Source organism: Cygnus atratus, chromosome 4 (genome assembly GCF_013377495.2).
Source record: "Cygnus atratus isolate AKBS03 ecotype Queensland, Australia chromosome 4, CAtr_DNAZoo_HiC_assembly, whole genome shotgun sequence".
Lineage (NCBI taxonomy): Eukaryota > Metazoa > Chordata > Aves > Anseriformes > Anatidae > Cygnus > Cygnus atratus.
Genome location: NC_066365.1, coordinates 18,940,317 through 18,959,478, shown reverse-complemented (window position 1 = coordinate 18,959,478; position 19,162 = coordinate 18,940,317).

Here is a 19,162-nt window from a genome sequence, read left to right as displayed (position 1 = left end):
TATGCATGGGACTTGCAAAGCAAAAAAAAAAAAAAAAAATTACACTAAACCACATCAAGACTGGAACAGCTACTAGCAAGCCTCTGCTTGTTTCTGGCATATGTAAGTCATCTGCTATGATTGTTAGACACTGTCTGGTGGAAACCAATTATACCAAAGAAAAACCCACCAAATTCTTCTCTTTTTCCTTCCTTCACTAACCCAGTCAACCAACTGTACTTCCTTCATATCAGTGTGAAGATGACAATAGTAAGATTAAAAATGTTATGAAAAAGCATATGAAAATGTTATTTTAAAGCAGAGTATAAAATTACAGGCTGAGCTATTATTGTGGGTTGCTTGAGAGTTATGTGATATGATCACACTGAGAACACTTTCTTCCTGGCAATGTAAAACAACATCCTATGAGGGAATTATGACCTTTTTATTTTGTCTGTAAAGCATTTTTATTTTTTTTTTGAAACAAGGAGGTTTTCCTGAACAACTTAGTAATGAAAATTTACAGTTATATTACGTGATCTATAATTTAGTTCTGACAAAGTCACAACCAAATTGACTTCAATGTCCTGTAAGAGTCCACTGAGAACTGTGAGGTACTGTGTTCATAACCATTGTAGGTGAAATCCTGTGCTGTGAGGCAAGGTCTCACCACGACATTTCTTCTTGTGCAGGCTGCATCAGAGAGCAAGACAAAGCTTGTACATTTAGCAATTTTCCCTGCATGGGGGCAATATAGGATAGCTAAAAGGTACTATTTGCCATAGGAAATTCTTATTTATCATCTTTTATATGATCGCTTCCTGCAGTTACAGCAAAATACTGTATTTATCCTAGTGACACCATTTTCTGCCATTATGCTTGTGAAGATCCTTGATAACTTGACTGATGGCAGCAGGAAAGAATGCTTGGTGATTTTCTATGTCCCTTAACTGAAGTGCAGCATTATATATACTGATTCTTATTAGCCTTTATCTGGCTAACTGAAGTCAGAGTTACACCAATTAACTTTCAAATTTTGGACCAATAAAAAAGGTAATATAGACAACAACCTCATATTTCAAAGCTCAAGAAATTATCTGATTGGTTCAGGCCATTGAATCCAGTGTCTTCTTCAGTGTACAGTACTCTTATTGTACCTTGTGCCTAACATCAAAGAAAAATTATATCATATCATATCATGTCATATCGTATCATATATTAATGTTGAGACATGCCTACTTTGGTTAAATTCCACATCATGCTATTAAGGTGGTCAATTTAGGACACCAAAATACTTTAACATTTTAGTTCATGCCAGTTTATCCAAGGTCCTGCCAGTGTCCTTGTTGAAGGGATAAAGAGGAAACAGAAACATGTTTTATTTTCCCTTACTTAAAAAAAAAAAAAAAATCTAGTAAGGTGAGGGAAGGGTTTCATCTACTACATTCTCTGATGAACAAAAGATGCAGAAATAAGCTGAAAACTTTAAATCATAAAAACAGCACAAAATAAAAATCAATTCTCAAACTTATAATGTCAAAATGCTCTGCTTAAATAACAGCATTCTGAACTCCAAGAGCTCAATGCAGCTGTATCCCCAAGAAAATAAATAATTAAACAAACAAATAAATAAATAAGTAAGTAAAAGCCTTACTGTTGATGGTGAAAAGAGAGAATAAAACTATATGGTGAAACAGTATTTAAACAGATGCTTTTCCCTGAGTTCATTGGCTTTAGTGACTACCGAAATCATCTGTGGTACAGTACGTCTATTCCTAAAGAATGTTCTTCTCCTAAAAATCTTTTGTGTAATATTTCTAAAATTAAACTACTTCCTAGGTATGATCCACTGAAACGAAAGGAAATCAGCAGGCTTACTTTTCTGTTTTCTTGCTCATTATACTGTCTTGTTTTTGAACTGGTGTCTTTGAGTTTAATAGAAACGCAGAATAGAAGTAAATTGAGGCTACTGTAATATAACATTTTGTGAACACTTTATTTTTCATTGACATCACTGCAATCAGATATAAGAAATAAGAAATAAATTTGAAACTCAGACTTAAACCATCTTCAATTCACTTCTAAATTAAGCTACCTTAATGTCATAATCTGAGTTTCATCAGTTTTGTTCAGGGAAATTAACTTTTGAGGATAAGTTGGTTTAGAAGGAATAAAAATAGTGCTATTTTTATTTTCAGTCTGATTACAGTGAAGTAGAGATGCCTGAATGACTGATAAATGTGTTGTTTCAATAGTTCTTAAGCAGTTCAGAGTGAGGTATCTCCATTTCAATAATTCCTTAGCAGCTCAGAGTGAGGCATCTCAGTTTCATGAACCATACAGCCATTTTAGTCTGGCAGTGTGTCCAAGTTAATGAGCCTGATGAAAAACAGCTTAGCTGAGGTATGGAATTTTACTAAATAAAAAGCTTCTAGACTGCAGATTATTTAACCCAAACTGGCTAGATACTCACTCCAATTGGTACTAAGTACAATTTCTCTTAGTTTAGGAGTAATTTCAGAAGAATTAGTGCATGAATCATTGTACCAGCCTGTTTTACAGCTACCACATTTCTCATTCTTTATAAAAAGATATGGTTTATTTAATCCAAAATGTATGTAAAAGTGTATCGAGAAATTCAAAATTTAGTAAATTACTGCTGAAACTTCTCCAATACTCTATTGACTTTCATGTTAATCGTTCCTTGGGGGGGGGGGGGGGGGGGGGGTGGGGGGCAGGAGCCTTAAATAACCACCAGACAGATTGTTTTATCTGCAGATTCTTTTCAGAAATACTGCACACTGGAACTGACAGTCCCAGGCTAGGTTGAACTGGGATTCTGGTCCATGGACAGTCAGTGGGGAAGCCAGCCAGGGCCAGTCAGGGCTGGTAGTGCCCTTACGGCCCTGAGAAAAGAATGAAAGAAGGACATGGTGAAATAGCATCAGGAGTTTATACTGCACAGTCACTGGTAAAAACTATTTGTTTTAATCTTACCTAGATGAAGATCAATTTACAGAGTCTCTTCAGCTACAGACAGAATCACCCCAAACTAATAAAATGCTTTGTCCTATTTGTCATTTTAATCTAAATTAGGATCATACCACATTTTCATGACATACGTTCAAAGTATAAAGATCATCTAGAAGTATCTACCTTTTTATTAAGAGCATTGCCCCATGGGAGAGCACAAGTCCTTCTTCACGCTGTTGAATTCTGGATAGGGTTTCTGATTAAGATTGGAAGCTATAAGAATGATACTACTTTAGATATTTTTTTTTTCATATAAGTTATATCAATAACCTCTACAGTGTAACTGTGGGATCCTGGTAAACTTGCCTACCATAATATCTTCAGATGAATTCATTACAGATGGAAAACAATATGCTAACTCATTTTTCCTTGTGATCTGATGATTGCTTTTCATTTCACCTCACTCACCATAGTGTGCCTGAAGTCTAGCAGTTTAGAAACTTATTATGTAAACTTTCTGGTAAGTTGAATGCTGATAAAAGAGACTTTTGGCAGTGTTCATGAAACACTTGGCTTCTCTAACCTGCCTGATCACCCCATAAACTCTTACTTAACAATTAAAGCTAAGAAATGTAATCCAGCTGTACACTGTTACTATATGAGCAGAACTGATCGATTTGTCTACCCTAATGATAGTACTTGAATGCCAAAGGTAGTCATGAAAGAAGTTATCTGCCCTATGTAATGCCTTTGTCATACCATTTATGAAGTATGAAGTCATGCTATGGCATTCATTCCTCCCTAGCAGGGCTTGGTAGGTTTTGACAATGAGGTTATAATTATATATATATATATATATATATATAATTTATTTATTTATTTTCTTTTTGTGGAGTTCTTCAGAGGCAAAGAGTCTGCCTCCCTGTCTCTCGTGAAAAAGGCTGTTGTGTCCATTACAGTGAAAGGTAGTCTGTGTGGAGAAGCAAAGAAAACGGTGGAGAAGTAGGGGAGGAATGGTTCTGCTGGTACTTAGCAGGGATAAATAAAATGGTTTCATATCATGTAAGCCTACAGGTAGCCTATATTGCTGAGATGAGTATATCCAAAAACTCATTGGTAAATACATGCATCTAGCACGGGACAACTGCACCAGAGCTAAATTTAAGTGCGTAATTTTGGGAAATCATCTAGTTATGCTTTAAATTTTCAACTCAAGACAGATATGTGCCAATCAAGGACTGAAAAATTGCTCTCTACAGCACTGAATGAGCCTCATTAAATCTAGCACATTGTATATGTAATCATATCCTCAGATACTCTTAACAAAAATCAGTCAAATTGGGGTTGATATTTCCTGACTGAAAAACAGCTAATAAAGCAGTTGGCTCAGATCTTTTCAGCAGGGTATATAGAATATTATATTAAAATATTCTTCTTTTTGAGATATGAAGGAGAAAAAAAATCCAGTTCCATAATGGCGACAGAACAGCTCTGCAAGTGACTTATTCTGTAATTCTAGTAATGATTTTCTCTGTTCTGCATCACTCTACTTTGACATTGATTGTTTTTCTGGCTAACTTTTAATATCAGACAAATAAATAAAATGGGTTTGGTGCAAAATGTTCAGAATATGCTAATAACATAAAATTTGACTGTAACTATACTAAAAATCTGGTGCAAACCAGCAATAAAATCCTATTTTTTTTACACTTTCCATCAGAGTAAATATCAGCAATAACCATGTATATAAATGCAGCTACTCTTAGATATTATCTTTATTTTCCTTCAGGGAACTTAGAGAGACAACAGGTAAAATAATAGTTTAAACAACTACACTTGAATGAAAATGGGAAATAAAGGAAATTATTGTAATGAAGGAACAGAGAGGAAAGAAAAGGACTATGAGTAAGAACAGGGAGATAAAATTCATGCTGTGCTGAGCTGGGCAGAGGAAAAAAAAAAAAAAAGGAGAAGTGTGAGGTATGGAAGAGCATTTTGTTGATGTTGTTATTATTTTACTCAGATATAGTCAGGTCATTTTCTCACTTTTTCCAAAAACTTTTCTAGGCCAATTTTCTTCTCATCATGATGGCCAGACTCTCAGTTTGTAAATGCATTTTATTTCCACTTCAGATTTAGCATATTCACTATTAATACTCCTCAGCTGAACTCACGTTCTTCATATTCAATGAGATTTCATTTAGCATCCGTGATATGTAGTTTCAAGTTACATGGCTAGGTTGTAATGAAAGTGTGTTTTTTTTTAGTTCCTTTATTTTAAAAAAGTATATAAATAAACAAATTTGATATGGATCTGTGCCCAAAACAAATGGACACAAGCACACTTCTAAACTATGCAGGTTCCAATTATCACCTGCTTAGCCACAGAGCCTGCATTTTTTCTGATTTAGTGACACTTGTTTTAAGTCAGGTGTTTGGGGTGGGGGAGTGTGTCTTCTATGTGATTAATCCTAAATAGATAAAAAAGAAACAATCCAGGAAACCTTGTCGGTCTTCTTTTCTACTATTTAATAGGAAATAATTAATCTAGCTCCCCTACGCACACACACATACTTTTCATTTTTATGTAATCCTTATTTAGTAACTTGGCTAACTTCTGAAATAATTGAGGGAGCTCAGTGATCCTTGGGTAACTGGTGCACTGGAGCCACATTAAAAATAAACAACATACAGAAATTGACTATATTGCTTTTTGAGCCTTTAGATTTAACCTTTCATTCAAAGGCATCAATTGAAGTTAACAGATTGGGGCTCAAGATAGAGTTACTGCAAAGAGGAACATTCATTTATTCCAAATTAAATTTGGAACGGGTGAAATGAAGGTCATAGTCTTATTTAGTAGACCTAGTACAACATCAACCCCCGATTAACCTAACATTTGGTTTGAGTGCCACACACATAAAGCTGTTCCCTCTGGTCTTTCATAAAGAACTACAGAGGAGACTATTTAGCTGAAGAAGATAACGTATAAGAATCATAAGACTACGAAGAACACAAAATCGCTCAAGGAATTAAACAAAAAGAGGAGAGAGAGTTGTATTTTCCCTCTGGTTTCAATCATATTTGTCAGGAGTTACCAACTCCAATAATGCAGCAGAGGTGAGACTGCCACAGCCCCATCATGCACACAATAGCACACGGCCGGCCACACAGGTCAACACAGACAGGCACGCTCATCACCTGCTATAGCACAAACAGCACAAATGACCTCATCCAGTTACCTTCTCTGGCTGTTCAGGAAGAAAGCTAATTAGTGGAAAGAATATGCATAAATATATACAGTATGGATCCCTTCAGTAGCTGGCCTTAAACACTTGGTCTACCCTGTGGCTGGTTCCTGGATTCTCAGTCTCCCCAGTTGGTAGTACCTTGACATGTGAGCACCCAAGGCTGCAACCTCCCTCCAGCTGCTGGTACTCAGACCTACATGCGCGTGTGTACACACACATACATGCAGCATGGATCCTTCCTAAGGCCTACCTGGCCTTAGACACCTGGTGGACTCAGAAGCTCACTTCTGGATTCCCCAGTCTCCCAGCTGCCTCAAGCACAGAGACGCAGAAATGAGAACGGCTCTTCCCAGTAATTGTTCCAGACTTACGGTGGCTGCAGTACTTGCTTCCACGTTTCTTCCCCTACTTGCTGATAGCCTAGCTTGATGTTTGCTGTGATCACTCACTGGCGTACCTATCCACACATTTTCAATATATCAAAATATTTTATAGGACAACCTAGGTGATCTTCTGTATTAAATTGTTAAAAATGTAATAGGATAAATTATAAAGACTGCTGGTGACAAGGATGATAATGTCCACTGTAAGCTGAGATTTTTTTGTGATATTATATTGAGAGTCTATTAATTACATATTTTCAGATGTAGATTTTCATATGTAAGGGTTAGGTCCACAGATCAATATGAGGAATTAAGACATGGCTGTGAGCTGTCCCAAACTATGGTCAAGAGCCAGGAAGTCCCTTCCAACCTATATTAAATGATTACTCTTCATATATAACACCTTCTATTTCAAAGAAATTAAATCAAGATTAAATCGGTACACTACATTTGATTAGTTTCATGACATGTGATTGATGAAGAAAACATTTTAATGAAATGTATAGTATGAAATAATGAAATCATTAGTAATTGTGGTTCATTAGAAACAATTAGTTGTAGGAATAAAAACTTTTTATCCTGACGTTTGATGTGATCAGCTCACAAAGAGGAATAATGCTTATTGTGTAGTTTCTCATATAATTTAAATAAAACTACATACTTATTTTTTAATTGTACAGGAAAAATCTATACCTTATATTTCCACGGACTTATGTTTAGAAAGGAAAGATGTTATTGAAAATACCTGTTAATTACTTTTAACATAGTAGATGTTTAGAAAGGAAAGATGTTATTGAAAATATCTGTTAATTACTTTTAACATAGTAGCATATGTACAGAAATGTTTGAAAGTAATATTCATTTATTGGGGTTATTATGAGGAATATTTAATCATATATTTACGTGGCAAAATAAATTTCACTACTAATTTAATATGAAACTCATAAAGAGAGCTCATACAACAGGTTCAACTAAAGAGTCTCCAGAGATTATCTCTGATTATCTCTCCAGATATTATTATATTGAAGAAATAAAATTATAAAGATGAAAAATTATAGTGTTTATGAACATCAAAATAAATAATTATGTTCATGCAACCTTTTCTATTCTTGTTTCACTTTTATTTGGTGCTATATTCTAATTTCTTTCAGGTAAGCTTTAGTATTTTAAAGGTCACATCTCAATTTTTTTTTTTTTATATTTCATTAAAATGTGCAAAAATATATTATTGTCTTTCGTTGATATTTTGAATTTTCCTCCAGTTCACACTGACACCCCATGAACTTGCAGTACTGCTGAGACTTCCAGGATATTGCATACTTCAGGATACTGTATTACCAACTTCTTTTATTTTTCATGAGAATATGCTGTCTTTATTTTGTCATTGTGTAGTCTTCTATTTCTGACAATATCAGCAACAAATTCATTATTTTGATTATATACTTTGAATGGGAAACGTAGATGATATTTCAAGTTTTAACAGTGCAGGGCCCAAAACCCATTAGTGATTTTTAAACCATGTGATAAATGCTTTATATATAGTATGTATTGCCATTGTCACCATAACATTTATAAATTGTTGAGAGTGGTGGTAGAAACTACATGGGATTAGGAGACAGGCAATGATAACTTCAGTAGGGGACATTTTACTCTGTCAATCACCCCTTAAAATGAATTATTAGATTAAACTAGATTACCAGTGCAATGAAAAGAAAAGTCTTTTAGGTTGACCCTTTCTGTTCTTGAAATACATGATGTCTAGATTTTGAAAACTTGGGCACATAGTTATGCACTATCTCATCTAGCTTATGTGCCAAAGTAGAAGGAAAGAAACATGAAAATTACTGTAATTGAATTGTTTTCAGAGAATGGAAGAAAATTGCTGGAAGGGTCTGTAGAAACATAATGTTTGCTTTTCATACAGACAAGTAGGAAGAGTGGAAGTAAGGGCACATCAGCATGTCTGGGCAAATGTACAGTCTGAGGCACCTGTTTCAAATTTTCAGCTGTTTTTATCAATCACTCCTTGATATTTAAAAATTCCACTCTCTTTCCTAATTATTAGCAAACCTAGGACTTTACTTTTATTTATTTTATTTTATTTATCCTGGCAAAGAGCAAGTAGCTTTTAAAGGACAGTGCCCTCAAACAAACAAACAAACAAACGTGAAATCCTGTTTTGAAAAAATAACAAGAAATATGTGCTACTGTATACTTCTAAAACTTCCAAAATTAGTGTCCAGTTGTTTGATTATTATTTTTTTTTTGTGTGGACATTCATATCCTTACATTCTGCAGCGCTTGTCTGAACTATATTGCATGTCAAGATGAGAATTTGTGGAAAGCAATAATATAAGTGAAATGACTGAAAAAATTTTAAATACATTAAAAATGCTAAAATATTAATGTGAAGAGAAAAAAAAAAGCGAGCAAGGCTTAGCCTTGAGAAGCAGTGAAATTTCGAATAGCTTGTTGACTTTAGTCAGTTATTTCATAGGTTTAAAACTTCATAAAACGCAGAAGTTCAAGGTATCATGTATCAAAGTATCTAATCACCTATCTGCTTTAGGTGATTAGATTACTAGAATTAAACATTTCCAACCATCTTAGAAACGGCCTTTAAAGCACAAACGTGTAGTCCATATTTCAGTTCACATACAGCCATCTATGAAATAATGGAGGCAGGACAGGGGAGGCTTAGCGGATGAGGGAAAGGTGTCAAAACAGACAATCCATGAATTGAAATGACACAACTGTTTTTATTTTTATTGATATAGAATAATGCTCATGTTTCCAAAGCATAACGAATATCTTTCATAAGGACAAATTGTCTGCTGAAGCCTATTCAGATGCTGTTCACTGCCAAAAGACACTGGTAATAGACAGTGTGCTACTTTTCAGCTGTGTCTCTTTCTGTCTCACACAGGCACACATTTAAAAGTATTCTAAACTGAGTTCGCTGTAAAGCTGGTAAGCCAAGAAAAATACAAAACTCTGTATTTTCCTGTAAATGTGAATGGTATATTTTCACCTTTATCTCCTCATTTGGATAACCAGTCTGATATTTAATTACCTATTCTCAGGCAGGGTCCTCATTAAAGCTGCACAGAGCTATTCAAATTCCTGTTAAACTCGAGTGAACAAGTCTCTCACTGCTTACAAGTTTATTACCATTAGCCCAGTAGGTTTTTTCTTCACCACAAGACTTATCCATTATGCTCCAGAGAAAGTAAAACTCTGAGAACACTAACACCGATACTACTTCACTCTACTGAGAGCCCACTGTGCTTTTCTCTCCTTTTGAATAAGCTATTAAAAGACAAAGTAGAAAACTGTAGCAGATCCAACCAGTGGTGAAATACTTACCCAGTTTTACAAAAAGGGTATTACTGAAAGAATGGAGGAGCTTTGGAAAAAAAATGATGAAGCAATTTAAGATAATAGGATGTAAATTAAAGAGGAATTATAGTGGAGATTTTATAATACTTATTACACTGGCATGAATGTTGATGGCATCCAGATTGAAACAAGCCCAACAAGGAGCTAAGGAATTACAAGCAATTAGTAACCAGATTCTGCCACTCTCAGAGAGCAGTAGGCTTCTCTGTGCGCAGGTAATACTCAAAGTAACAGAGGCGAGCCCTAGATACTGTTCAGTGTGATTGCTCTGCCACTGTCAAGGCAATAGATAATTAGGAATAAATTATACAGTCAGCACTGTAGAAGTCTTAAGCGTACAACTAAAGTGTGGGGCCTCAGTATGAATAGATGTTTCTAGGGTCTAACTCTTGAACATACCTCAAACTGCACAATACACTTGACAGTTGTGACAACTTCTGTAATACTCTGTAAAGGTTGGTTCCTCTAAGGGTCAAATTATATTATCAAAATTAACATGAATAGCAGTACCGTTATACACTTAAAAGATCAGTCTTAATGCAGAATATTTAAATTAGCAAGAGATACTAAGTGATAAATACGGAAATATTGCCAAGTGTTTAAAAAATCTGATTAAAAAAAAATGTTGCTTTTTAAAACAATTTATTTGTTTTGCCAGTTCACTGACCTATGGAAAATTACAAAAGCTTCAAACAGAGAAAGTTTACTTCCGCTCTCATTTGGTATGGTTAATAAGAGAGCGTTTAAAAGCTAAACAGATGTTTTATTTTAATTAAAATAAATAAAAGCCTTTGGAGTTGAGAATAGGAAATAATTTTTAGCCTAGAGCAGAGACTCGTGATTGGATTACACATCTGGAAAAAAAGGGGGGCAGGGGTTGAAATTCAAAGTACTGAGTTTGCTGATACAACTTTAAGTCTTTGTAATGCATAATCATAGTAATGTAAATATTGTCAAATGCAATACTAATAAAATATGTTACTACCCATTAGAAACAAGAAAAACTCTTATTCTTTATTACCCAAAATATACTGATGTATATACTTACTGAAAACAAACAAACAAACAAACAGAACAAAAACACCATAGGAAACTGTTGAAATTGTACAGCTGCATGTTTATGCAGTTTTAAAATATGATCTTGGCCCACACTTGTCTGGTATATGCCATCTAGTATATCAGTATAGGACACCAATGGCCAAGTACTGGGATAAGCATCAATTGAATCTGGACTGGAGAGGAAGGCATGTTACAAACCATATAATTACCCTACACCAGAGGTATTTTCCCTTATGAGGTTCTGCTTAATCCAGTGCTCCCAGGGTGGGAGGCAGCTGCCTGTCCCTGCACCAGCAAAGACAGAACAACTCCTTCTTCCCAAAAGAGCTTCAAAATAAAGGAACATGGAAAATAGTAAGCAATCTGTAAAATCAGCATGTGATTTCCTGAGGGCTGTGAGGCAAGAAAGTCAAGGTTATATTTTAATTCTGCTCTGACTCATTCTATTCTTAGATTTCTATTATAACCTCTTGAAAGAGAAAGTGCTCGCATGTGGAGCAGTCTAAAATAGGAACACTACCCCTACCTCTCTTCTTGCCTGTTCTCGTACCTAAAGATCATTTGCAAAGAAACATCATTACCTAAAGGTCTTTTGAAGATCCTGACCTTGGCTACCTTAAAATGAAGAGAACATGTCATTTCAGGAATGTGCTCTTGCTTGTACTGACGGTAAGGGCTACTTCAGAAAGACAAGTAAGGTGTCCCTACCCCTCTGATTTACAGAATCACAGAATCGTCTAGGTTGGAAGAGACCTCCAAGATCACCTAGTCCAACCTCTGACCTAACACTAACAAGTCCTCCGCTAAACCATATCACTAAGTTCAACATCTAAACATCTCTTAAAGACCTCCAGGGATGGTGACTCAACCACTTCCCTGCGCAGCCTATTCCAATGCCTAACAACCCTTTCAGTAAAGAAGTTCTTCCTAATATCCAACCTAAACCTCCCCCGGCGCAACTTTAGCACATTCCCCCTCGTCCTGTCACCAGGCACATGGGAGAATAGACCAACCCCCACCTCGCTACAGCCTCCTTTAAGGTACCTACAGAGAGCGATAAGGTCGCCCCTGAGCCTCCTCTTCTCCAGGCTGAACAAGCCCAGCTCCCTCAGCCGCTCCTCGTAAGACTTGTTCTCCAGACTCTTCACCAGCTTCGTCGCCCTTCTCTGGACTCTCTCGAGCACCTCGATGTCCTTCTTGTAGCGAGGGGCCCAAAACTGAACACAGTACTCAAGGTGCGGCCTCACCAGAGCTGAGTACAGGGGGACAATCACTTCCCTAGCCCTGCTGGCCACGCTGCTTCTTATGCAAGCCAGGATGCTGTTGGCCTTCTTGGCCACCTGAGCACACTGCTGGCTCATATTCAGCCGACTATCAACCAATACTCCCAGGTCCTTCTCTGCCAGGCAGTTTTCCAACCACTCATCTCCCAGCCTGTAGCGCTGCTTGGGGTTGTTACGCCCCAGGTGCAGGACCCGGCACTTGGTCTTCTTGAACTTCATACAGTTGGCCTCAGCCCATCGCTCCAGCCTATCCAGATCCTCCTGCAGAGCCTTCCTACCCTCGAGCAGATCGACACACGCACCTAACTTGGTGTCGTCTGCAAACTTACTGAGGGTGCACTCAATCCCCTCATCCAGATCATCAACAAAGATATTAAAGAGAACTGGCCCCAGTACTGAGCCCTGGGGGACTCCACTAGTGACCAGCCTCCAACTGGATATGACTCCATTCACCACAACTCTTTGGGCCCGGCTATCCAGCCAGTTTTTAACCCAACAAAGCGTACGCCAGTCCAAGCCCCGAGCAGCCAGTTTCTTGAGGAGAATGTTGTGGGAAACGGTGTCAAAAGCCTTACTGAAGTCAAGGTAGACCATATCCACAGTCTTTCCCTCATCCACTAAGCGTGTCACTTTGTCATAGAAGGAGATCAGGTTCGTCAAGCAGGACCTGCCTTTCATAAACCCATGCTGATTGGGCCTGATCGCCTGGTTGCCCTGCAAGTGCCGCGTGATGACCCTCAAGACAATCTGCTCCATGAGCTTTCCTGGCACTGAGGTCAAACTAACAGGCCTATAGTTCCCCGGGTCTACCCTCCGACCCTTCTTGTAGATGGGCGTCACGTTTGCTAGCCGCCAGTCAACTGGGACCTCCCCCGATAGCCAGGACTGCCGATAAATGATGGAAAGCGGCTTGACCAGTTCCTCTGCCAGTTCTCTCAGTACTCTCGTGTGGACCCCATCCGGCCCCATCGACTTGTGTACATCCAAGTGCTGTAGCAGGTCACCAACCATTTCCTCGTGGATAGTGAGGGCCACATCCTGCTCCCCATCCCCTTCCACCAGCTCAGGGTACTGGATATCCAGAGAACAACTGGTTTTTCCGCTAAAGACTGAGGCAAAGAAGGCATTAAGCACCTCAGCCTTTTCCTCATTCCTTGTAACTAAGTTTCCCCCCGCATCCAGTACAGGATGGAGATTCTCCTTAGTCCTCCTTTTGGTGTTGATGTATTTGTAAAAACGTTTTTTGTTATCTTTAACCGCAGTAGCCAGATTGAGCTCCAGATGAGCTTTGGACCTTCTAATTTTGTCCCTGCACAGCCTCGCAACATCCTTATAGTCCTCATGAGTGGCCCGCCCTCTTTTCCAAAGATTATAAACCCTCTTTTTTCTCCTAAGCTCGAGCCACAACTCTCTGTTCAGCCAGGCCGGTCTTCTTCCGTGCCGGCTCGTCTTTGGGCCCGTGGGGAAAGACCGCTCCTGAGCCATTAAGATTTCCTTCTTGAAGAGTGCCCAGCCTTCCTGGACTCCTCTGCCCTTCAGAACCACCTCCCAAGGGACTCTGCCAACCAGTGTCCTGAACAGCTCAAAGTTAGCCCTCCGGAAGTCCAAGACAGCGGTTTTACTGGTCCCCTTCTTGACTTCGCCAAGAATAGAGTACTCTACCATTTCGTGGTCACTCTGCCCAAGACAGCTCCTGACCACCACACCTCCCACCAGTCTGTCACTGTTTGTAAACAGAAGGTCTAGCGGGGCACCTCCCCTGGTAGGCTCTCTAACCAGCTGCGTCAGGAAGCTATCTTCCACGCTCTCCAGAAACCTCCTAGACTGCTTTCTCTGGGCTGTGTTGTGCTTCCAGGATATGTCTGGGAAGTTGAAGTCCCCCACGAGAACAAGCGCTGACAATTTCGCAACTTATGCCAGCTGCCTGTAGACCTCCTCATCCGTCTCCTCATCCTGGTTCGGCGGTCTATAACAGAACCCCACCAGGATGCTTGCCTTGTTGGCCTTCCCACTGATCCTAACCCATAGGGACTCAACCTTATCATTCCCAGCCTCGAGTTCCACAACATCAAAACACTTTCTAATGTAGAGAGCCACACCACCACCCCTTCTGTGCTGCCTGTCCCTTCTGAAGAGCCTATAGCCAGACATTGCAGCACTCCAGTCATGAGAGTGGTCCCACCACGTTTCCATGATGGCAACGAAGTCATAGCCTGCCTGCTGTACGATGGCTTCCAGCTCCTCTTGTTTGTTACCCATGCTGCGTGCACTAGTGTAGATGCACTTCAGTCGGGCCATTGCCTTCTCCCCCGGCCTTGCCATTGTTCCCCCTGGCACAGCTCCAACAAGCCTTATTTCAGCCCCATCCCCCTTCTTACCTAGTTTAAAGCCCTCTCAATGAGCCCTGCCAGCTCCTGGGCTAGGATCCGCTTTCCCCGTAGAGACAGGGACCCGTCTGCGGCCATCAGGCCGGGTGCCGAGTAAAGCGCCCCATGGTCAAAAAAAACAAAATTTCTGTGTTGGCACCAGCCTCTGAGCCACGTGTTAACCAGGTGGACTTTCCGTGTCCTCTCTGTACCCCTCCCTGCCACTGTAGGAATAGACGAAAACACCACTGAATTGTGTTTACCTTATTGTGCTGCATGTTTAAATGAGCCTAATAATACTTCTATGTTGAATGCTATGCAATATAAAATAGACTGCAAGCATCTGATAGTAGAGTGGTGGTACAGAACACAGCAGCATGGCATGATAAAAATCACAGAGGCAGATGGAGACAGAGGACTCAAAGACGAATGTTTCAGAAGACTAAGAAGAGTAGATAGGTGTCCTGATGCCCAGAATGGCATTACCCAAAGAAGGCAGCAAAAAAAAAGATTTAAGGTCCATGCAAAAATGAAGAGGAAGGGCAACTATGAGTTGACACAGAGAAAGAGATTTAAAATAGACTTGATTAGGATTAATGATAAAATCTCGGAGATGAAAAGAGGAAAAAAAAATAGAAAGAAAAACCTATTCTTCTAACCAGATTTAGGCAGAAAAGTGTTAACTGCAAGACAGTCATGAGAGTGTCAAGCAGGAAAACAACCTTTAGGACGTTGTTATACAACTGTCCCAGTATGGCAGTATGTAGGAAGAAGTACTTCTGTTAAAGCACAGCCAAAACTAATGAGACTGTAATCCTAGAAAAAGGTGAATTATGTCACAAAAGGGTTTAAAAGGCAATGGAGTGCAGCACTGCTGGGATTTACTGAAAGAGAAGGTATTTAATGCACAATGGTAGGCTATACATAAGCAAAGCAAGGAATGGCAGAATAAGGAGAAAAAGGCAGAGTAAGGAACTATTGTGGAGGCATCAGAATTTCTCCAGTGACCTGAAAATTTATAAAGAACCATAAGAAAAATGGAAAGAAGATTACAGGTCTAAACATGAATATGAAAGAACAGCTCAAGCCCTTTAGCGATAAGATCAGAAAGGCACAGGAACATAAAAGGAAACAAGATAAGGTTACCTAAATGCATAAAGGGAAAATCAAAACAGAGGCTTGGTGCTCAACAGTAAAGGAGAGAATGTTAAGAAGGACTCAAAAAAGAATAAAATTTTCAATTGTATTAAGTATAGCTTTAGTTCTTCTGAAAATAAAGAAACGAACAAACCAAAAAATGGCAACCATAAAAGTTCTCTGAATTCAAATATTTAATTTTTTTAATCCTAACCAGAAAATAAGGGTTCAAGCTGGAGGAGACAACATAAAGTATTAAACCATGATAACTGATATTCTCCTCCTACTGAAGAAATTCTCGCTGTAAATTACAACTTTGATCAGACTCTGATCTCTCACTAGTCATAATTATCCTCTAAAACTTGCCTGTAAAGTAAAAACTTGCCTGGGAAAGCAAAACTAACATTTAAAAAAAAATAATTGCCATAGGAAACTATAGTATGGTTAGCCTAGTTTTCATTCCCTAAATATTCCCATAAATGCACAAGTTAATTTCTTCAACTGAATGTTTGAATTTGAAAATAGGTAGTTTAGATCAGCTTTTGGAATTTCTTAAGAACCCAGGAGAAAAACATAACTGGTTTGGAAGACATGATTCATGAGTAAAGAAAAACATAGTTTAGGCAGTATAGAAATGGGGAGAGGATACTCAATCAGGCGTATATATTATTAAAAAAAAAAAAAAAAAAGATTGTTCAGTGATCATAAACAGAGAGTAATCATATTTTTCCAATGCATGAAAACATTTTTAGTTTGTATTCTAGATTAAAAATTTCTCTGGAACTGAAAAGGCTTTCTGAGGACACTATCCAAAGGTTTTTCATTTTCATTTATGTTGTTGTTTTTGATTTTGGTAAAGCATGGCTTATGAACATGCGATGGTGGTAGTGGTCTAAATATGCTTGATCCTATCTTAGTGTACCAGGGTGGGATAGATCGTGTTTTATACACATTCAAAGTGTAAAAATATAATTCTTAATTGATCTGTAAGTTCTTATGGGACTGGAGAATCTTAGACAAAAAGAAAGTACTCAGATTTGCTGTGAAATTACTTCAAACAGTATTTGCAAGGGAAAATAGTAGGAAGAAGGAAGATTTCATCTCCATAGGCAGGATTTTTTAGTGAAAGAGGCGCTGACTTGATAATGATACCTCAGTAAAAACACTAAGGATTTTTTATTATTTTATTATTATTATATTTTTGTCCATCAAATACAAAGACAAGTTGGCTGGAATTGTTTTGGTAAACCTACAGCAGGATGGGTGCTGCACAGGTGCAGTGAGAGCAGGTGTGATCCCACCTGGTGACACAGTTGGGCAGCAAAAGTTTCCATCTCTTACGTTCACAAAAATTGTATGTGTCTTGCCTAATACCAATAGGCATTGTGTTCCTGCCCATCCTGCTTCACACCTTTTCATATCTTGTTCTGATGTCTTTTAATTTACAGATTTCAAGCTCATGACAGAGCCCAACTGGTTTTACTATACTGCCTGAAGCAGCACTTCAGTGTGACTGACAGGCCTATGGTTACGCTAGATAAGTATAATTTATCAATACCTTTTGTATGAGATAAGCTGTAGTCAAAATCCACCCTTAAGTGCTTTCCTTAAAAATATAAGAATAATAATAAAAAAATAAATAAAGAAGAAGAAAGGCATGGTTTAAACCTGAACTATGCTCAGTTTTTAATGTGAGACTGGGACTGTGGCCAGTTCTTAGCACACTTTTCAAAGTCACCTCAGGAATAGCTATCATAACATCTAACAACCTCTTTTATTCAGAAAATTTACTCAGGCTGACATTTCTCTGTGCAATCAGAGCATTATTTCACAAGAATACTCTTAAACCCACCAGAAATCTCCCAAGATTTATAGTACATTTCCAGATATAGGCTTATTTTTCTCATCATTCTCTGTGCAAATGGATTAAAACAAGAGAATAATAATATAAGGCTTTATTTTTGTATTGGATTAAGTTACTATCTATAGTCAAAAATGTATACTTAAAATTGTGTGTGAAAACAATAGGGCAGCTTATGCAAGGATATTTTCCATTTTGGGGTCTGAATAGATATAGTCTAGGATTCCCTCCACCACATGACAGTTTGTAAAAATGCATCTCTATGATAAAGAAGTCTTTTGAAGTCCCATATTTCCATTTGGGCCTGTTAGAAAGCAACAGAATAGTCCCCATTGAATGAGGTTACCAGCTAATTATTAATTGAAAAGTACAACTTATTCTGCAGTCCAGCAATGTGCAACCACAGCAAATACAGTAATATTTCAACTGCTGATTCTCCTTTACGTCTAAACAGTTCAAGCTCAACATGCCAACAGCTGAACACAGAGCTGATCTTTTGTCTCTCAAAGGGAGGCAGTATACTGCTCTTCAGAAGCACATGGCAGAGAGAAAGAAATTATTATCCCCTCCAGTTCCTCATATGACTAGATTTACTTTCTCCAGAATGCTGGTGTAACGTTCCTCTATGTTTTAGAGCCAAGGACAGTTATGTTTGATAAGGAGAGTGCCAGACGTAGTCATAAATCTGTACCGTAGGAGACAGTGAAGCGATTAGTTTAACACAGTGACAGTGGGAAAAGGATACCTATCATCTGCTAACTGAAAACTGCCAGTGTTACTCAGAAACAAATCAGTACCTAAGTGTTGCTTGCTTCAAAGCTTGTAGCATGAGAATTACCATTCCAAAGGACTTCTCTCCAACATTTCTGTATACATATATCTGTTGGTGCCCTGATTCCCAAAGGATGGTAGGAGTCAAAAAGCCTAAAAGCCAAATATCTCACTTTTTCTAGAATATTTTTCTGATATTCTGTGAATATCAGAAATACATAGCCTTTTTATTAATTGGTGTAAAATCTATGAGGCCTTCTTTCAGAAGAGAGGCTGTTCTTCTCATCCAAATAAGAAAAGAAAGTAATGAAAATATTTTAAAGTTATTATTATTTTTAACCAGAACAATATTACTAGCTCAAATTTGAATTACATAACTTGCACATAATCTCTTTACATAAATAAATAAATGCACTCTAAATGTTCTCTTTTATATTCTCGGTAGCAAAATATGCTTATACTGTCAAACTGAAGTATTGAAATTTTTTATTTCAGTCTATTTCAGACTACTTTTAATTATTTGAATTCAGTACAAATTAGAGGAAAATTATAAATGATATAACATATATCACTTTTCAAGCCTTGTAATTATTCCAATAGTGAGATTACATAGAAACATACTTTCAGTAGAAGACCCTGACAAGTGTTCAGAATAATAGCTAGCCTTTTGCCACATATCAAGTTGAATGCTCCAAGTTTT